Genomic DNA, 6592 nt, shown 5'->3' with positions numbered 1-6592 from the left:
CCCGGTCTCTCTACCCTCCATCTGGCTGAGCAAGACGCCTTAGCAGCATTCAGGGGCACATGGCAGCCAGGGGAAAAACACTCGAGGAGCGTGCAAAGCAGGGACAGTGAGAGCTGTGGCCTGGAGAGAATTGCAAAAATGTGTGTGTTAAGCAGAAACTGCCTACAAAATGTGTATATTAGGAGACATTTGCTGATGAATTTTCATAATTAAAACACACAGACAAACGGATGCAGAAATGTGGATAACTGAAGATAAGAGTGGAAAACTGAAAAACTGAAACTGACATCCTTAGCACGAAGTGGGTTATTTTATTTATTAATTAATAAATAAATAATAATTATTATTATTATTTATACCCTGCCTTTCTTTCATCATAGAAACCCAAGGAAGCATACATGCAGTTCCCATCCAGGCTCTGACCAGAGCCAGTCCTGCTTAGCTTCAATGAGGTGGTGGCCGAGGGTTGCCAGGTCTCCGGTTTTCTGCCGGAGTCTCAGGCAAAATGGGGCCGTCTCCGGCCTCCGGCCATATGTCAGTCAAACTGGTGGATCTCCGGCTTTGTAGCGGCCCCCTCAGCCACGCATGCATGAAGAGGCGGTGGCTGTGGAGGCCAGGCTGGGCTGGCTCCTCCTTAGGCCCGGAGCCAGTTCCCCTGCTCCGGAAAGGAAAAGAACTCTTTCCAGTGGCAGCTCAAGCTTAGCAGCCCCGCAGAGCTGGCTCGCCCGGTGGAGAGAAGGCAGCGACTCTCGCCTGGATTCAGAGACGCCAATTGCTTCGGCTAGCGGAGCCCAAATGCACAGGAAACTGTTCAAGGTGAGGCTGCCTTGATTTAGCCCTGTCCACTTTGGAACCCGTTTCCTCATTTTCGTGTTATGTCTGGCCCCGAGATCTCCCTCCCCTCCCCCGTCGCTTCTCCCTTTCTCTCTCCGCCCGCCCCCTTTCCCTGGTAATAATGACATGTATGCCCTCCTGCCCACATTCTAGCAACCGGGAATGTGCCAAGTGCCGCAGCAGGCAGCTGCTGCCACCCACTCGCCTTGCCTTGCCTTGCCTTGCCCTGCCCCCTCACACAATGCAATGGACCCCCACCCCAGAATCCTGCGCCCCCTCCTCTTTCCCTTGGGAAAAAGGGGTGAGCCGGCGAGGAAGGGGGCTCTCTTTCAGCCTCCCCCCCTCAATTCAGGGCTCCCAAAGGCTCCCAGTCTCCTCTCCCCGCCCGCCAAGCCCCCGATCGGGGGGGCAAGGCTGGCATCGGCCGACCTCCCTTCCCTTCCCCTCGCCTGCTGGTCCCCGGCCGGCCCGTGCGGTGCCTGGGGTGCGCGCCTCCACCGGCTGTGATGCAGCCACTTGCGGCTGTCAACCTCTCGCTCAGCCCCTCCCTGCCGATTGCAGCTCTCACACACTCACACGCACCCACTCTCACACACATGGCGCCGGGAGGGAGCGCGGCGGCACAGTCAGGGCTCCCAAAGGCTCCCGGTCTCCTCTCCCCGCCCGCCAAGCCCCCGATTGGGGGGGGCAAGGCTGGCATTGGCCAGCCTCCCTTCCCCTCGCCTGCTGGTCCCCAGCCGGCCCGTGCGGTGCCTGGGGTGCGCGCCTCCGCCACCTGCGATGCAGCCACTTGCGGCTGTCAACCTCTCGCTCAGCCCCTCCCTGCCGATTGCAGCTCTCACACACTCACACACACCCGCTCTCACACACACGGCGCCGGGAGGGAGCGCGGCAGCACAGTCAGACATGCGGAGCTGGACTCGACGAAGCTGGTGGGCGAACACTCACGCCCGGAGCCGCCACTGCGCTTGTGTGCGTGCCCACACACCGAGCGAGGCAGCCCGAGCCGCTGCTATAGTCCGAGCGGGAGCTGCAGCTTCTCCGAGCAGCATGCTCTGACTGGGAGGGTGGCGTGGGTAGCTTGCTGGCTGGCGGGCCGATGCCAGCCTTGCCCCCCCGATCGGGGGCTTGGCGGGCAGAGAGAGGAGACCGGGAGCCTTTGGGAGCCCTGACTGTGCCGCCGCGCTCCCTCCCGGCGCCATGTGTGTGAGAGCGGGTGCGTGTGAGTGTGTGAGAGCTGCAATCGGCAGGGAGGGGCTGAGCGAGAGGTTGACAGCCGCAAGTGGCTGCATCGCAGGCGGTGGAGGCGCGCACCCCAGGCACCGCACGGGCCGGCCGGGGACAAGCAGGCGAGGGGAAGGGAAGGGAGGCCGGCCGATGCCAGCCTTGCCCCCCCAGATCGGGGGCTTGGCGGGCGGGGAGAGGAGACCGGGAGCCTTTGGGAGCCCTGAATTGAGGGGGGGAGGCTGAAAGAGAGCCCCCTTCCTCGCCGGCTCACCCCTTTTTCCCAAGGGAAAGAGGAGGGGGCGCAGGATTCTGGGGTGGGGGTCCGTTGCATTGCGCGAGGGGGCAGGGCAAGGCAAGGCAAGGCGAGTGGGTGGCAGCAGCTGCCTGCTGCGGCGCTTGGCACATTCCCGGTTGCTAGAATGTGGGCAGGAGGACATACATGTCATTATTACCAGGGAAAGGGGGAGGGCGGAGAGAGAAAGGGAGAAGCGACGGGGGAGGGGAGGGAGATCTCGGGGCCAGACATAACACGAAAGCGAGGAAATGGGTTCCAAAGTGGACAGGGAAGGACACACTGTTCACTGTGGACTTTCACCATTAAAACCATTTGGAACAGAAAAAAGATCAGAAGAGCTCTGTATTGCTAATTATAATAAGGAGTTTTGTAAAGACTGCACTAAAGAGTATCAGAAGCTATTGTATAGTGACCAGCACTATGGAAGCCTCAAGAGTGTTGACATCAAAAGCGAAGGAAAACCTCTACATAATAACAAAGAAAAACAACAAATTTTGTGGAGGCATGTTGGGAATGCTAGTGAAATGGACAATGGAAAGGAGGACAGTGGATACTCCTCTTTGTTGGCCAGTCAGTACGAGCCCACAGATAATGACGATAGTATGCTACTGGCAGGAAACATAAGTGATACACATATATGCATATTCTTTATCTTTTAAGGAGGCAAGTCCTAAATGGGGGGTGGGGGAGAGAGAACACACACCTCTGCATTATTTTAGAACAATGAAATGGTATATAAATAGTCCCCTGAAAATATATGTAGGTGACATTGTGTACTTTGTAAAGCCAGAAGCAAGTAAGCTAGATTAAATGTTCCCTAAAAGTGTTGAACTGTGACCTGGCAGACCAGGGTTCGAATCCCCACACAGCCATGAATCTCTGTGGGTGACCTTGGGCCAGTCACTGCCTCTCAGACTCAGAGGAAGGCAATAGTAAACCACCTCTGTCTGAATACTGCTTACCATGAAGATCCTATCTGGGATCAACTTGAAGGCAGTCCATTTCCATTTTGCATCACCCTAAGCTTGTGAGAAAAAATGACCTTGTCACTTCAGATGGACCTAGGAACACCCTATTTTAGATAAGATTTCTATTTTAATCTCCAGAGAATTTTTTTTTGAATGGTATGCTCCAAGCAACTGTGGTTGATACAATGTATCATGTTTAATGATGTCACTAGGGCCCGCCCCATGATGTCACAAGGGCCCGCCCCATGATGTCACAAGGGCCCGCCCCGTGACATCACTAGGGCCCGCCCCATGACGTCACTAGGGCCCGCCTCCATTTTCTCAGGTTTTTGGATGGTTCCGACCTGGCAACCCTATGGTGGCCTCACATGCTTTCAGACCATAGCCTGGGTTGCAAACTATTGCCTGACATAAGGCCTGAACTGAGAAATTCAGGCTGCAGTCCTGTGCACAAATAACTGGGAGTAACTTCACTGAACAGAGTGGGACTTACCTCTTTCTGAGTAAGCATACGTGGGGCTGATTTTTCAAGGAAGTGGACTGTAGTCCACAAAAGCTTGTGCCATAATAAATTTGTTAGGCATCAAAACAGTGCCGCAAGACTCTTTGTTATTTTTTGCTGTGAGACTAACTCGCCTACTCCTCTGGAAATGCTTTCTAGAGAGTAAGCTCCATTGACCACTGTGGGACAGAATTCAGAATAAACATGCAGAGCGTTGTGCTTTCAGTTATGGATTGTGCTTCACTATGTCTGGGGTTGCTGAGCACATGGAAGACAGAAACACACAGGAGCCTAAGAAGGTGTTTTATAATAACTCAGACCAATGGTCCATCTAGCTCAGTATTGTCTACACTGACTGGCAGCAGCTTTCCAGGGTTTCAGACAGGAGTCTCTCTCACCCCTACCTGGAGATGTTGGGAAACTAAAAATAAAATGAAAACAAACTGATCTTGGGACTGTCTTCATGCAAAGCAGGTGCTCTGCTACTGAGCCATGGTCCTTCCAAACTGTGCCTCTGGAAGCACAAAGCATTGTGTTAGGGTGAGCATTGTTTTGCTGTGACGTCTGAATTGAGCCTTTGAGAGCTCTCATTTATTTATTTATTATTTATTATTTTATTTATACCCCACCCTTCCTTCCAGCAGGAGCCCAGGGCAGCAAACAGAAACTCTAAAAACACTTTAAAACATCATAAAAAGACCTTAAAATACATTAAAACAAAACGTTAAAAACATAAAAAAACCTTTAAAAACATCTCTCTTTTTTTTTTTTAAAAAGGGTTAAAGATATTAAAAGACTTATTAAAAGCAATTCTAACACAGACGCAGACTGGGATAGGTCTCAACTTAAAAGGCTTGTTGGAAGAGGAAAGTCTTCAAAAGACACCAAAAAGATAGCAGAGATGGCGCCTGCCTAATATTCAAGGGGAGGGAGTTCCACAGGGTAGGTGCTGCCACACTAAAGGTCTGCTTCCTATGTTGTGCAGAACGAACCTCCTGATAAGATGGTATCTGCAGGAGGCCCTCACCTGCAGAGTGCAGTGATCGACTGTGCATATAAGGGGTAAGACAGTCTTTCAGGTATCCTGGACCCGAGCTGTATAGGGTTTGTACACCCAAACTGGAACCTTGAACTTGGCCCGGTAGCAAATGGGCAGCCAGTGCAATTCTTTCAGCAGCAGGGTGACACTGGCAGTATGTCGAGTGGGGGGACCTGCGGCCCTTCAGATGTTATTGATGTCCAACTTGCATCACCCACAGCTAGTGTAACCAGCGGTGAGGACATCTGAGGGGTGGGCCACAGGCTACCCATTCCTGAACTAAAGAACAGAATCATATAAGAAAGGAGCTTAGAGGTCCTACTCAGTGCATGAATGCATCACTACCAGATGCTGTAATTTCCTTTTTGAGAGTTTGTGCCGTTGTTTCCCTCACAACTGCACTGTAAGTATTTGGGGGCTGTTCCCCTCCCCAGTTTTGGAATAAAAGTAAGGGGGCATGATTCCCCATCTCCCCCTTTTTGGAGAGGTTGTAGTCATTACAAACTCAGCGAAGAAAGAGCTCTGCTAGCAGCTGTCTCCCCTGACGATGATGATCTCATCAGGATCCTTTGCAGGGCAAGACACTCAATCCGCTTTAGGGAGAGTGCAGAGGCAATGCAGGGCCGGCCCTGTCATTAGGGAGAGTGAGGCAGCTGCCTCAGGTAGCAGACGATGGGGAGTGGCAGAGAGGTATTGGAGGACAGAGCTGGGAGAGCCACAGGTCTGCCCCTGCACCACCACCCCCAAGCTGCCTTCCTGCCTTCGGGAGCAATGGAGGTTGTTGCCTTACCTCCAGTGTCGAAGGAAGATTTAACCGCCAGTCTGGTTGACTTGCACCGGTAGGATGGGTGCTGTCTTGTCCTTCGCCTCAGGCAGCAAAATGTCCTGGGCTGTTCCTGAGGTAGTGGCAGGACCAGCAGTTGTATGCCTCTGAATATCTGTTGCTGGGAATCGCAGCTGGGGAGACCACTTTTGCACTGCTATGGGAAAGGCTGTAACTCAGCGGTAGATCATCTGCTTTGCATGCAGAATGTTCAGTCCTCGGCAACTCCAGGTACAGCTGCCTGAAACCCAGGAGAGCTGCTGCCAGTCCGTGTAGTAGGCAATCCTGAGCTTGATAGTCTGGGCAGCTGCCTAAGTTCCTATGCTTGCAGGCTTCCCATCGGTGTCTGGCCGGCCACTGTGAGAACAGGATGCCGGACTGGAGTGAGGGGGCCTTTGGTCTCACCCGGGTTCAGGGTTCTTCTGATGTTCTCACAGAATGGATGGTGAAGGTGATAATTTGTTGTTGTTATGTGCCTTCAAGTCAACCACGACTTATGGCGACCCTATGAATCAGCGACCTCCAATAGCATGTGTCATGAACCACCCTGTTCAGACCTTGTAAGTTCAGGTCTGTGGCTTCCTTTATGGAATCAGTCCATCTCTTGTTTGGCCTTCCTCTTTTTCTACTCCCTGCTGTTTTCCCCAGCATTATGGTCTTTTCTAGTGAATCATGTCTTCTCATGATGTGTGCAAAGTATGATAACCTCCATTTCATCATTTTAGCTTCTAGTGACAGTTCTGGTTTAATTTGTTTAAACGTGTAAGAATCTTGGCATGCTCACCTCCGTAATGATGGAGGTTGTCCTGGAAACAGAATGCTTTTGGGTGTGTGGATGTGCAAACAAACAAACAAACAAACAAACAAACAAACAAACAAACAGAGAGACAGACAGACAAACCAA

Source organism: Rhineura floridana, chromosome 1 (genome assembly GCF_030035675.1).
Source record: "Rhineura floridana isolate rRhiFlo1 chromosome 1, rRhiFlo1.hap2, whole genome shotgun sequence".
Lineage (NCBI taxonomy): Eukaryota > Metazoa > Chordata > Lepidosauria > Squamata > Rhineuridae > Rhineura > Rhineura floridana.
This window is presented reverse-complemented; position numbering follows the sequence as displayed.